Raw genomic sequence first — 14015 nt, forward strand, 5'->3', positions numbered from 1 at the left:
ACCTCCTTATCCTCATCCAACACCACTTGGATGGTCGTAGGCTCTAGCTTTTGGCCTACTTCTTTGTCTACCACCACCGTGGCTAGACGTATCTGCTCACCCTTACCCAATCCTTCATTGAGTTGTATGGCTGAAAGGGACTTCCCGTTGTCTCCTTTCGTTGCAACGACTTGCACCATGCACGAGTGATCTCCCATCAGACACAGGGAACCAGCCGAAGGCATCAGCACTGCCCTCGTCCCCATTAGGAACTCCATTCCTAGAATGACTGGATAGTCATCCAATGGCACCGCTGTGAAATTCGCATGAATTTCCCACTATCCAAGCTTTATAGCCACTTACTTGGCTACTCCCAGAGTAGGCTGGGCTACAGAGTTAACTGCTTTCATGCGTCCTATATCTTTCTCTAAAGATAAGTTGAGCCTCCATGCTTCCAACTGCGAAACAAAATTATGAGTAGCCCCCGTATCCACCATAGCGCGAGTACTCTTCCCATTTATCCTCAAGTCCACAAACATTAACCCTTTTGATCATGTAACTTTCGGTGTTTTTGCCTGCTTTTCCAATGCGTTCACCAACCGCACTGAACCCACCCTCGGGGCATCATCCTCTTCCCCATCGTCTTCCACTGCCTGTTCTGCAATGGAAGCCTGTAAAGCATTAAGTGATGCTTTGTGAGGGCACTCAAAAACTCTATGAGGACCTCGACACAAGAAACACTCAAGTTTACCTTTTCCCTTTCCATTGGGTGTGTTGAACCCTTAAGACAACGAAACTTCCTTTGAGGTTGATGATTTAAAGTCGGCTCCCCCACTCTTGGGTTTGCCATTCTTGAAAGACTTTCCACTGTTTCCCTCTCCGCCAAACCGTTTGGACGAAGTGGTATCGTCACCAGCATAGTCAGTCAAGCGTTCTGCAGCCGCTTGTGCAGTTGACAAGTCTTGAACCCTTTTCTTATGAAGTTCAGTTCTTGCCCACGGTTTCATCCCCTCTAGAAAATAGAACAACTTGTCTTTCTCCGACATATCCCGAATATCCAACATTAAAGCAGAAAATTGTTTCACATATTCGCTGATTGACCCCGTATGCTTGAGATCTCTCAGTTTTCTCCTTGCATTATACTCAACATTTTCCGGAAAGAATTGGGCCTTGAGCTCTCTCTTCAAGTCTGCCCAACTATCAATTACACAGCTTCCATTTTCAATTTCTCTATACTTGGTACGCTACCATAGTTTGACATCACCAACCAAGTACATGGTCGCAATATCCACCTTTGCCTGTTCTGAGGTCATCCTCACAACGCGAAAGTACTGCTCCACATCAAACAAGAAGTTCTCTAACTCCTTGGCATCTCGGGCACCCCCATACGTCCTGGGTTCTAGCACCTTGGTCTTGCTAACTCCCGAAGTGTTGGAGTTCCCCATAGCAAGAACCATCACATTCATCTTTGCATCCAGATCTGCCATCCGGGCCTGCAAAGCTTCCACTATGTGGCGAAAGTCCTCTGACAAGTCTCCTAGCAAACCTGTTTGATGTTTTTGTGATCCCATCACCTCATCAACAAGTTCTCTCATCTGGGCCACCTCCACGGCCATAGTGTTGGTTGTTGTCTCAACCTGTGCTTCCAGCACGCTGATCCTCTCAGCAGTGTTTGGTGCCATGGTCACTTACCAAAGCTTCCCAAATCCAACAACGAAGGCAATCGAATTCACGTAGCAACTCAACCTTGGGCTCTCACCAAGTGTCACCGACTTGGCTCTGATACCAAATGTCACGGTCCGCCTCTTTTCACACTGTTGTGAAGGGCCGTGCGGCGCTAGCTAAAGCACTCTTGCTTAACTAGTCAGCCTATCGTTTACCAACATTCATCCACAAAGCACTTTCATTAACATTCATTCAGATAGCAGCTAAAATAGTAATCAATTCATGAAAGCCGTGGCAACCAAGCAGTAAACATTGAAGCAAACGTAATTTATTAACAAATCCTCCGTTGACATGTTGTACTTAGTGAGGGAGGCAAGTAGGCTAAGCACGTTGACAATTGCTAGTGAGTTTTACAATGACTGATGAACACTCACCCTCCCCTAAAGAGGTTTTTATGTAATTATCATCCTGGCACTAGGAAACATCAAAGTGACCGAGGAGTCATACTGCCTTATTTGGCTTACAAAGACCCTACTAGTAGAAATTAACCCTACACTAGTATTTACATGATGGAAACCCATCCTAAGCACACGAGATAAGCGGTCACAGGCAAGCATAATGCCCTCAACAAGCTTAGCTCGTGACACTTGGCAACCACATTATTGGCTAATGAGCTTTAGGGGAGTGCAACTACAAAGAATTCTAGGTTCGACGGAAATGAAGCTTTTGCTACTAGAGGACAATCAAGGGACATGGGACACCATCCAAAATCATTCAAAAAGTTGGAATGCTAGACTTTTTTGTTGGCATTTCAGGAAAAAGGAAATGTCAAGGAATGTTGTTATAGAAAGAATCAAAGACAACAAACATAAAGGTAAGGCGACTCAAGTAGAAGAGTCCATTGTCATTAGTGGGCATAACATTGCAAAAAAGAGTTCTAATACTCATCAAAAATGGATCCTTGGTAGTGGTGCAACTCATTATATGTGCTCACATAGGTAATGGTTTGATTATAATGATGCATGCGAGGATAGTTTTTGTTACAATTAAAAACAACTCAAGTGACATGGGACACCATCCAAGAATTCTAGGTTCGATGGAAATGAAGCTCTTGCTACTAGAGGACAATCAAGTGACATGAAACACCATCCAAAAGCCATTCAAAAAGTTGGGATGCTAGACTTGTTTGTTGGCTTTGTAGAAAAAAAAGGAAATGTTATGAAGGAATGCTGTAGTAACCCGACCCCAAAAAAGAAAAAAAAAAAGAAAAAAAAAGATATTTTGGAGAAGATATTTTGAAAAGAGATATTTTAAGATATTTATATATAAATATCTTGGAGGAGATATTTATTTAGATTACTTAAGGGCTAAGTAAAGATTTATTCTATAAATTCTCTTATCCTCTCTCATTCTCTCATTCTCTCATTCTCTCTCTCTCTCTCTCTCTCTCTCTCTCTAAGATCCTTCGCCGTTCGTCGTCCGTTTCCAAAAACGGAGGGTACTGCGTGGATCAGAAGAGGAAACTCTACACTTTTAGTGGATCGGATCGTCGTTTCAGAGAGTTTCGGGTTTTCCCAAGAATCGAGGTAGGAATCTGATCCTAATTTTGATTGGATATTTGGATAGCAGTAGAAAACATAGTAAGGTTATGTTCTGTGGTTTTAGGTTTTCGGGATCTCGGGTTGTCGTTTTGGACCGTTTTCGTATGAAGTTTTATTTCGAATATAAGGTAAGGGGAACTTAATTAAAACAGCATTTTTGGAAAACTAAACTGCTAAAAAGCTAGTTTATGTTATTATGTATGATTTAACTGCTTATTTGTGAAATTCTACCGAGTAGAAATGCCGGTTTGACGATTTTACGATTTTTGGTAAAAACGAGGATTTCGACGTGTGATCTCCAAATTTTACAAATATTGTTTATTTATGTTTATACTATAGTAGGAGAGGCTCGAATCCTTTATTTATTTAGTTAAACTATGTATATTGAATTTCTATCATTTAGCGGGTTTTTGTATTAAACTTGTGTGATATATGTTGAAATGGAAATGAACGTATTTTCTATACTCTTGATATAGAATATGGGAATGAAATTCCAATTTGTTATACTGACAATGTGATAAACAGAGGCTGGCGATACACCGAGCCGCATCAGTAAACAAAGAGGGGTAAACCAGGTGGAAAGACGCCGGTTTGAACCCGCTGGAGTTATTTCTATAATATTGATATAGATTATGGGAGATAAAATCATATTTGTATAAATTGAATTTATGATACACGGAACCACAGCTTGAGAGTCCCGGGAGGGTTGAAAAATACTTTCTTTGTAGGGTGAAATGAAACCACTGTTATATGATACGGCACGATATCGTAGCTAGATGTACACGTGCAACCACACGTATTAAACGATGTGGGTACCAAGATGGTCGGCTAGCAGGGTGAAACCATTGGCTGATATTGGGCCAATGGGGGCAATCGGATCGTATGTAGGTACTCGGCAGTGTCTGCACGAACAGGGCATTGGACGAGTACCAGTGCACAACCCGAGCCACGGGGTAAAACTGGTTATAGGGATATTTTGCTGTTGGTCATCTAATAAATCATTAAATGGTCGAAAGACAGATGTGGGAATTTTGTAATATGAATAATGATATAACTGATGCATTACTGTATTGAAAATATTTAATTTATATTCCAGATGTTGAATGAAAATATGCATGTATGCAGTCACACACTGTTGTAACTCCTTCTTCCTTACTGAGAGGTGTCTCGCCCTATCTTACAACCTTTGTTTTCAGGTCCATCCGTGCGTCGGTCCTAGTAGATAAAGGGACTAGGGAGGTTATTTTGGTTAGCTTACGTAAGCATCTAAATTTTGTACTAAACTTGATGAAAGTCCTTTTTGGAGGGTTGTAATATGACGATTACTCTAAGTCCGAATGTATGTAAATTATGGATGTATTAGTGAACTCTGGTATAAGGCTAGTAGTAATCCCAATGGATGTTTATGTTTTTCCGCGACATTTACATCATGATTATGTATGATTTACACTCGTATGTCCCTATTTAGGGCCGGTTGTTTCCATATCTTGAACAAGTATAGGTATTTGATGTATGTGAGTGACACCTAAGTCCGTGTAAAGGGCCGGGTCGTTACAAATGCCATTATAGAAAGAATCAAAGACAACAAATATGAAGGCAAGGCTACTCAAGTAGAAGAGTTTGTTGTCATTAGTGGTCATAAAATTGCCAATAAGGGTTCTAATTCTCATGAAAAGTGGATTCTTGGTAGTGGTGTGACTCATTATACATGTTCACATAGCTAATGGTTTGATTATAATGATATATGCAAGGATAGTTTTTGTTACAATGAAAAACAACTCAAGTGACATGGGACACCATCCAAGAAATTCTAGGTTCAATGGAAATGAAGCTCTTGCTACTAGAGGAAAATCAAATGACATGGGACACCATCCAAAGGCCATTCAAAAAGTTGGAATGCTAAACTTGTTTGTTGGCATTGCGGGAAAAAAGGAAATGTCAAGAAGGAAAGTTGTTATGGAAAGAATCAAAGACAACAAACATGAAGGCAAGGCAACTCAAGTAGAAGAGTCCATTGTCATTAGTGATCATAACATTGCCAATACGAGTTCTAATACTCATGAAAAATGGATTCCTGGTAGTGGTGCAACTCATTATACGTTACGTGCACACATAGACTGAAAAACAACTATAAATTTATTGTGGTAGGAGTTAGCAGTGTCTAGACATAAATGTATAGTAGTGTTGTGAGAATGATACGAAGGATGAGAAAGAAAGTGCAAAGATTTAGGTAAGGTAAAATGTATAAAGGATGAGAAAGAAAATGTCCTGGTTAAAAGAAGAAGACATAAAAGAGAGGTGGCGAAGATTCTTTGATAAGTTGTTTAATAAAAACCAAATTGAAAGTTTGAACTTAGATTTGACAAATAAGGAAGATACTAAAAATATGAAATTTATCCATAAATTAGCATCAGTGAAGTGAAGATGGCACTAAAACAGATGAAAAGTGGGAAATTATAGGAACAGATAACATCACAATTGAAGTTTGGAAATGTTTAGGGTTTATTTGAAGTGCATGGTTAACAAATCTTTTCAACACTATTACAAAAACCAAGAGAATGTCGAAGGAGTGGAGGAAAAGCACAATATTACCTTTATACAAAAACAAAAGTGATATTCAAAATTGTAATAACTACCGCAGAATCAAACTTATGAGCCAAACGATGAAATTGCGGGAAGGGTAATTTAACAAAGGATAAGGTTAGAAATGAGGGCCTTAGAGAATCAACTTGGTTTTATGGAGGTCAACAACAAAAATTATTCATCTTCTAAGAAGGTTAATTGAAAAGTTTAGGGAAAAGAAGAGGGTATGCATATGGTTTTTATTGACCTAGAGAAAGCCTATGATAGAGTACCTATGGAAGTCCTTTGGTGGGTTTTGGAAAATAAGGGAGTATGCAACAGATATGCTAATGTCATTAAGGATATGTAAGATAGAGTAACAACTAATAATCTAATATTAGGACTGAATGAGGCGAATCTAAAAAATTCCAATCACAATAGGGGTACATTAAGGTTCTACTTTGAGTCTGTATCTAAAGCTATAATGATCAATGAACTCACTAGGAATGTCCAAAAGGAGATCTCATGGTATATGTTGTTTGTAAATGATATTGTTCTAATTGATGAAAGTAAGAGTAGAGTAGAATATAAGTCAAAACTATGGAGAAAAACTTTGGAGTCTAAAGGCACTAGAATAAGTAGAAATAAGATAGACTATATGAAATATAACTTTAGTCATGTAAAGGGAAATATTGGAGATAAGATTAAAATTGATAATCAAAAATTTAATAACACCACTAAATTTCGATACCTTGGATCTATCATACAAGCGAAGGGAGAGATGGAAGAGGATGTGATACGTAGAGTTAAGGTAAGTTGGGTAAAATGGAGGAGTGCTTCAAGCATGCTGTGTGCTCGTAGGAAAACCAAAAAAAAAAAAAAAAGGCATCGATGGGCCGTATGGCTCCCCACTTTGCAAGGGTAGAAGGAGGGTCATTATAGTGTACACAGCCTCACCCTTGCTTTTATGTATAGAGGTTGTTTCCTTCAACTCGAACCCATGACCAACCAGTCACAAAGGAGCAACCTTACTGTTGATCCAAGGCCCACCCTCAAAATTAAAAGGAAAGTTTTACAGGATGGCTATAAGACCAATCATGCTATATGGATCAGAATGTTGGGCAACTAAGAAGCAACATATCCAAAAAGTAAAATTTGTCCAAATGTGAATGCTAAGATGGATGAGTGGCATAACTTTAACGGATAAATTAAAGAACAAACATATTCACAATAAGGTAGGCATACCACCAGTAGAAGATAAGATAATAGAAGGGCGACTCAGATGGTTTGGGCATTTAAAACATAGATCAAGTAGTGCTCCAGTGAGGAGGAGTGAGTTAGTCATTGTTACTGATGGTAGAAGGGATAGATGTAAACCCAAAATAACTTGGAATGAGTTAGTGAGGAAGGATCTAATAGCTCTTAAGCTAGCTGGGGAAAATTCCCTTGATTGTGTGAATTGGCAGAATATTCACATAGCCGACCCCACCCAGTGGGACTTATGGTTTCATGTTCTTGGTTGTGGTGTTTAGAGAATTTCTTGAAAATGTTACGCATGTACTAAACTTGAAAGGAAACATGATTTCGCTTGCGTAATTAGAAACAAATGGGGATAAGTTGTTGAGGTGGGAGTATCAAAATATCAAAGGGTGCACTTACAATGATAAGGGATCCTGAACTGGGAACTTGTACGGGTTATGGTCACATATTAATGAAAAAAGTGGGTAGTTCAAGTGCATGGGGAAAAAATGCTTTTCAAGGAAGACATGAAAAGTGGTATGAGCAACAAACCGAAAGTCTAATTTGAGGGAAGGGCAATGGCATTTCCAATAAAGAAGGCTAGGCCACATAAGACTTTTATATGTTTCAAGTTAAGATAAACTTGGTAATACGGGTACGGGGCATGCAAGCTAGTGGTGGTCTTATATCAAGGTGGTGGTTGTGGGCTTGGTGATGGCACACCACATGTATGTGAGGTGCAGATTGTTTGGGTCGATCCTGCCCACGTGATACGACCCACGATTTATTCAAATTAAAATAAAATCTTTTGAAAAGGGGGAAAGGAGAGTTTGTTACATCAAAATTTGAGCCTTGCATGGAGCATGCATACAAGATTTAAAGTTTCTGGTTGGCATGGGAATAGTTTGCTATTCCAACTTGCTTTCAAGACCGATTAAGTTGTCTTATGTTTGTTTATGCATTAGTCGGAGGCTTGTCTTTTCAAGGCATGTATGCTTATCCTTTTGTAGCATGGTGGTTTTTTTTCCTGAAGAATCCTTTTAGGATAGTGCACATGTCTATCCTTCCTAAGCATGGGAGAGTATCCATGTATTGGCTTTGTGGACAACTACAGAGATATTATAGCATAATTATTTATTGGGTATTTGGTCATTATACATGCATGTGGAGCCTATATAAGGGTGTATATCCTATGGTCGTGTAAGAAGAAGATATAGAATAGAAATTCGTGGGTTTTGTGATCAAGCCAAAGAGAGAGAGAGTTCATAAGGGGTTCACCTTGGGTTCTTTGTCCCCCACATTTCTTTCTTGGGCTAGGAAAAGGTTAGTGGGATTTTGCAGGTAGAAACCTTGGGTTCTTTGTCCACCGCATTTCTTTCTTGGGCTAGGGAAAGGTTAGTGGGTTTTTGTGAGAAGAAAAGTGTTAAAAAACTCTCTTGTATTTTCTCTGCACTTCATAGTAGCTACTCTGGCCAAATTGCCTATGGATGCATGCCTAATCTCAAACCACATAAATTTCTTGTCTCATTGTAGCTGTATTTTCTTTTATTTCTTATTATTTTTATCTTGTCCCTTTGCTAATCAAGGTGGGTGATCTTTGTGGCCTAACACTCCCATCATATCAATGCCATCCACCTAAGTCAAATCACTTTTCCTTGCAGGTAAATTGCATGTCCAAATCATCTTAACTAATTCTGTTTTCGTGTTCAACTCATGTTTCCCCTGTGGCCTATCACATATGCTTCCAAATAAAAAATAAGTAAATTTTGTTATATTTTAACTTCATACTTTGAAGGATATTCAATGTGGCCATTGTCTCCCCAAACAATTTCCACAAAAAAAACGTATGAACAATTGCAAAACTTTACTAAAGTTTCAGATGAGATGTTTTATTCAAATAGAAAGATTGAAAGCTCAATTTTTTGTTTCATTTTTTCAGAAAGATTGAAATCTCTTCCTTTTTTTCTTTTTTTCTTTTTTTGGCTGATATACATTTAGATTCCCACTACGAAGTTGAATTTTTCCAACAACTCAAAGTAAATGTGTAATCTATTCACACGCTGTTGAGAAGGAAAACTCACCCACAAGCAGAATTAGCCAATAGTGCAGCAACTAGTGAAACCATATTTGATAAATTAAAATTGGGATACATATCTTTCTGGAGGCTACTTAGAAAAAAAAATGCAATACAAAACCTCTAATGTTAAGTCCAAACAAAAATAACCTACGAAAAGAGAAGAAACAAAGATGCAAAACCCAGAAGAGTTCATGTATTGAAGAAATTTGGAAGATTAATAATGAAGTTTATAAGATTAAGCCTTCAGAACAATTTTCCTTAGCATATGGCTTGGTAGCTGGAACAACGTATAACATTAGAACAACCACAATTTCAATTTTTCTTTGAACATTTAAACCCAAGAAAGCGAAAAAGCCCGCTGATTTAAGCTCTTGCAACAAAATTGCATGGAACTTACGATGAGCTTTTTTGTAGAAAAGAAAACATCTCATTCAAAAAAAATAATAATAATTCCTCTTTTTCTTCTCTTTTGTTTCCTCAAGAAACAAATGGGATTGTGATTCATTGGCAATACAAGGTAATTAAGAAAGGTATATTTAAAATTTCTTTGGCTGAAGCAAAACTCTACAAAATGAGAGAGGCAGAAACTTGTATCTAAGCCTGTGAGCTAAATCAAGAGCAAATCCGACTTAGAGCTAGATCGAATGCTTGGTGGCAAGTCGTGAATTAAAGGGGTGAAGGCACAACCACGAAGAGCAATACTTACAAACAAGAATGGGCAGTTTCGATTGACATGGAACCACGTTGTCTACTATTGCATAAGGTGCAATTAATGCTTCTGCTTAGAGGGAAGGGAAATGGTATTTCCAATAAAGAAGGCTAGGCCACATATGACTTTTCTATTGTTCCGAGGCAAGATAAATTTGGAAATATGGGTAGGGGAATGCAAGCTAGTGCTGGTTTTATATCAAGGTGGAGGTGTCGGCTTGGTGATGGCACATGGAGATTTTTTGGGTTGGTCCTACCTATGTGGTGGGACCCCCACATTTATCCAAAATTAAAATAAGATCTTTTGAAATGGGGGAAACGAGAGTTTGTTAGATCAGAAGTTGACCTTGCATGGAGCACGCATACAATATTTAAAGTTTTTTGTTAGCATAAGAATAGTTTGCTATGCCAATTTGCTTTCAAGACCGATTAAGTTGTATTGCATTAGTCGAGTGCTAGTTTTTTAAGGCGTGTATACTTAACTTTAGTAGCATGGTGGTTTTCTTTTCCTTGAAGAATCCTTTTACAATTAATGTGCATGTCTATCCTTCCCAAGCATGGGAGAGTATGTTTTCAAAGCCATGTCGTTGCCAAGTGTGGACAACATAGATGTTATAGCATAATTATTGTGGGTAGCCGGTTATTATATATGCATGTGGAGCCTATATAGGAAGTGATACCGCATGGCGTGGTAAGAAGAAGATGATAATAGAAATTCGGCAAGAGAGAGAGTTTATAAGGGGTTCACCTTGGGTTCTTTTCCTCCACATTTCTTTCTTGGTCTAAGAAAAAGTCATTGGGTTTTTGTGGGAAGAAACCTGGGTTCTTCGTCCGCCACATTCTTTCTTGGGCTAGGACAGGGTTAGTGAGTTTTTTGGGAGAGAAAAGTATTAAAAACTCACTTGTATTTTCTCTACACTTCATAGTAACTGAGCTCTTACCAAATTGCCTGTGGAATGCATGCCTAGTCTCAAACCACATAAATTTCTTGAGTGATGTTGTTCAATTTTTATTTTATTTCTTACAATTTTTATCTTGACTCTTTGCTAATTAGGGTGTTGGTGATCCTTATGGCCCAACACTCCTGTCACATAAATGCCCATCCATATAAATCAAATTGCTATTCCTTGCTAATAAATTGCATGTCCAAACCATCTTAACTAATTCTCTTTTCATGTTCAATTCATGTTTCCCCTGGCCTGCCACATATGCTTTCAAATTACTAAAAATTAAGTAAACATTTTTTATATATTTTAATTTCATACTTTGTGATAGGTGATTCGATGTGACCATCGTCTTCCCAAACAATTTCATAATTATGGGTATGAATAAGTACAAAACCTTTACCAAAGTTTTAGATAAGATGTATTATTTCACTGGAAAGATTGAAAGCTCAATTTTTGTTACATTTTTCATAAAGATTGAAATCTCATTTTTTTGGCTGATACACATTTCGCTTCCCACTACCAAGTTGAATTTGTTCAACAAGACAAAATAAATGTGTAATCCATTCATACGCTATTGAAAAGGAAACTCGCCTGCGGACAGAATTATGCCAATCGTGCAGCAACTAGCGAAACCATATTGATAAGCTACTTACAAGAAAATGCAATACAAAAACCTCTGACTCTAACAGTCAAACCAAAATAACTCAATAAAAGAGAAGAAACACATAGGAGAAACCTGGAATTCATGTATTCAGTTAAATTTGGAAGATTATTAGGAAGCTTATATGATAAGCCTTGAGAACAATTTTCCAGAGTGTATTGCCATGGTAGCTTGAACAACACTCTAACAATAGAAGAATCACAATTTCACATTTTGTTTTGACCATTTGAACCCAAGAAAGCGAAAAAGACCGCTCAGTTAGCTCTGCAATGAAATTGCATGGTTGAGACTTAAGATGAGCTTTTTCGTAGAAAAGAAAGCATCTGCGTTCCAAAAAATACTTAATTTCTCTTTTCTTCCCTTTCGTATTCCCTCAGAAACAAACGGGATTGTGATTCATAAGCAATTAAGAGAAACATATTTAAGATGATCTTCGACTGAAGCAAATTCAACAACAATGAGGGAAAGACAAAGAGCGAGGGAAACAGAAACTCGAACCTGAGCTTGCGAACTGAATCAACGAGCAATGGAGAATCCGGCTTACAGCTGGATCAAACGCTTAGTGGCGAATGGCGATTGAGGAGAAGGAAGAGTACAACCGCGAAAGATAGAGGAAGAAAACGTACAAAACAGGATTGGGCTGTTCGATTGGAATGGAAACCGCGTTGTCCGCTCTCGCATAAAGCGCATTTAATGCTAATATAGATGTCCCCTCCTCCTTTTCGTTTTTTCTTTTTTTTTTTTAAGAAAGTGCCCAGAATCGAAGTGGATTTTTTATTTTATTTTTTTATTTTTTTTGAAGTTAAACTTGTTCTGATCCTCTATAAAGAAGAGACGGATCGCCAAAAAACTTCACCTACAATTATCCTGTCGCTTCAAAGGGCAATCAATTCGTACAGTCACCATTTTCTTTTTTGAAAAAGAAACATGGAAATGTGAAACACATTCCTTATACCAAACATATTCTTTACAACACTAATTAGGGATAGAAAACATAAAGAATCTTTCCGGAAGGACACAAATGGTTAGGGACGTATCTAAAATGATCAAAAAGGAATAAAATTATCTTTCATATGTTTACACAAACAAAATTGAAAGATGAGTTGTATCTATTTTTTGGTAAGCTCGTGTATGATAAATTGTAAGGTTTGTTAACATTTTGTGAGAATGTTTTGAAAGGTCAATTTTAAATATTTTTAAAAAATTGGAGGCTAGGGAGCTAAGATCTTGTTGTCAATATCAGAAGAAACAAAACCGAACATGGCCTTTTGTGCACTCACTGCCACGTTGATTTTTTGAAAAGGATGATAATAAGTTTGAATTTTCAAGAATCGATTTGTTTAAAATGCCCATTATTTACATGTGATGGGTAGTTTTTTAAGATCGAGAATTTAAAAATATTTAGAAGAATATTTGTATGAAAAGATGAATTATAATAAGAAACCATCTGAATAGTTTTGTTAATAAATCTAATTAGATTATAAAATGGGAAAGAATTACATAAAAGTTTTATGAAATATAAATAATAAATATAGAAAAGAAACCTTAAATAGTATAATAGGGGGAGAAATTCTATTGAAATTGTAAATTGAAGCTTTCGATGTATTCTTGGTATATATACTCAACAACAAAATATTACAAGAAAAATATGTTTTTATAACACAAAAGGATAATAACATGAAATTTATAACTGAAGAGTAATTAAAATATCAACATAAATAACAAAATACACTGAACATAGATCCCCCGCATTAACCGATTGAATTGCGGGAGGTAAACAGCGTCTGTTTTGCTATACTGAAGGGAGCTCTTTGCGACCGGGTTGTAGCGTGCTAATAAGTTGTTTGCAGGTGACTGGTATGGTTTGCTGGTGTTTTAAACTGATAATGCAATGTAATAAGATAGATCTGTAATGGAGATAGCATTGTGTAATGAAGAGGGTGATGCTACTGATTGTATATGGATCGTAATACTGCCCCCTCAGATGTAAGATGGGTGGAATGCATAGTCAAATTACCCCTCTTGAGTGACGCGAAGACGCTGATGAAAAGCGATCAAAACTCCGTATATGCTTTAGTAAAAAACTATCAGCTAACTGATGAGTGTGTGTGGTAATGTGACATAGAAAATGAAGAAAAAGAAATTATCCCAGCCTTGAACTTTATCAAACCGACTAAATGTACCCTCACATATCTATATGCTTCATATCTCATGAAAAGAGGTAGATTAGATGGCGACGGGTTAATGCACAGGCTTGATATCACAAAACAACAGAAAATAGACCAAAGAAATCTGAAACCACCCAATTCTTTGCCGTATAGGTGAACAAGCCGATCGTTAATGTACAAGGCGGTGCGTCGTTATTGGTGATTAGTACATGGCTCAATATTCAGTACTCAGCAGCGAAGACGATGGGGGCAGGACAGGGTTTGCTCATTCTAGATACAGCCAAGGGACCAAGAGTACGTCATACAAAGATCAAAATACTTAGACACTATAGTTGAACTGATCGACGAAGAATAAGGACAAACTAGCCCAGTCTGAAGCAATGAAAAAACTAGTAAAGTTTGTTACGG

At 37.6% G+C, this 14015-nt stretch overlaps 1 protein-coding gene across 3 annotated transcripts in view; it reads right to left on the reverse strand.

Annotated features, from left to right (window-relative positions):
• LOC131160253 (syntaxin-52-like) overlaps positions 1 to 14015 on the reverse strand; it is a 57261-nt gene that overhangs the window by 27854 nt on the left and 15392 nt on the right. The window contains exon 1 of one of the 3 annotated variants that reach the window (XM_058115699.1): positions 11938 to 12098. The exons of the other annotated variants lie outside the window; for them this stretch is intronic. The gene's annotated coding sequence lies outside the window, so the exon portion shown is untranslated. Of the gene's footprint in view, positions 1 to 11937; positions 12099 to 14015 lie in introns of those variants that run through there. 3 annotated transcript variants of the gene reach the window in all.

This window comes from Malania oleifera, chromosome 7 (genome assembly GCF_029873635.1).
Source record: "Malania oleifera isolate guangnan ecotype guangnan chromosome 7, ASM2987363v1, whole genome shotgun sequence".
Taxonomy (NCBI): Eukaryota; Viridiplantae; Streptophyta; class Magnoliopsida; order Santalales; family Ximeniaceae; genus Malania; species Malania oleifera.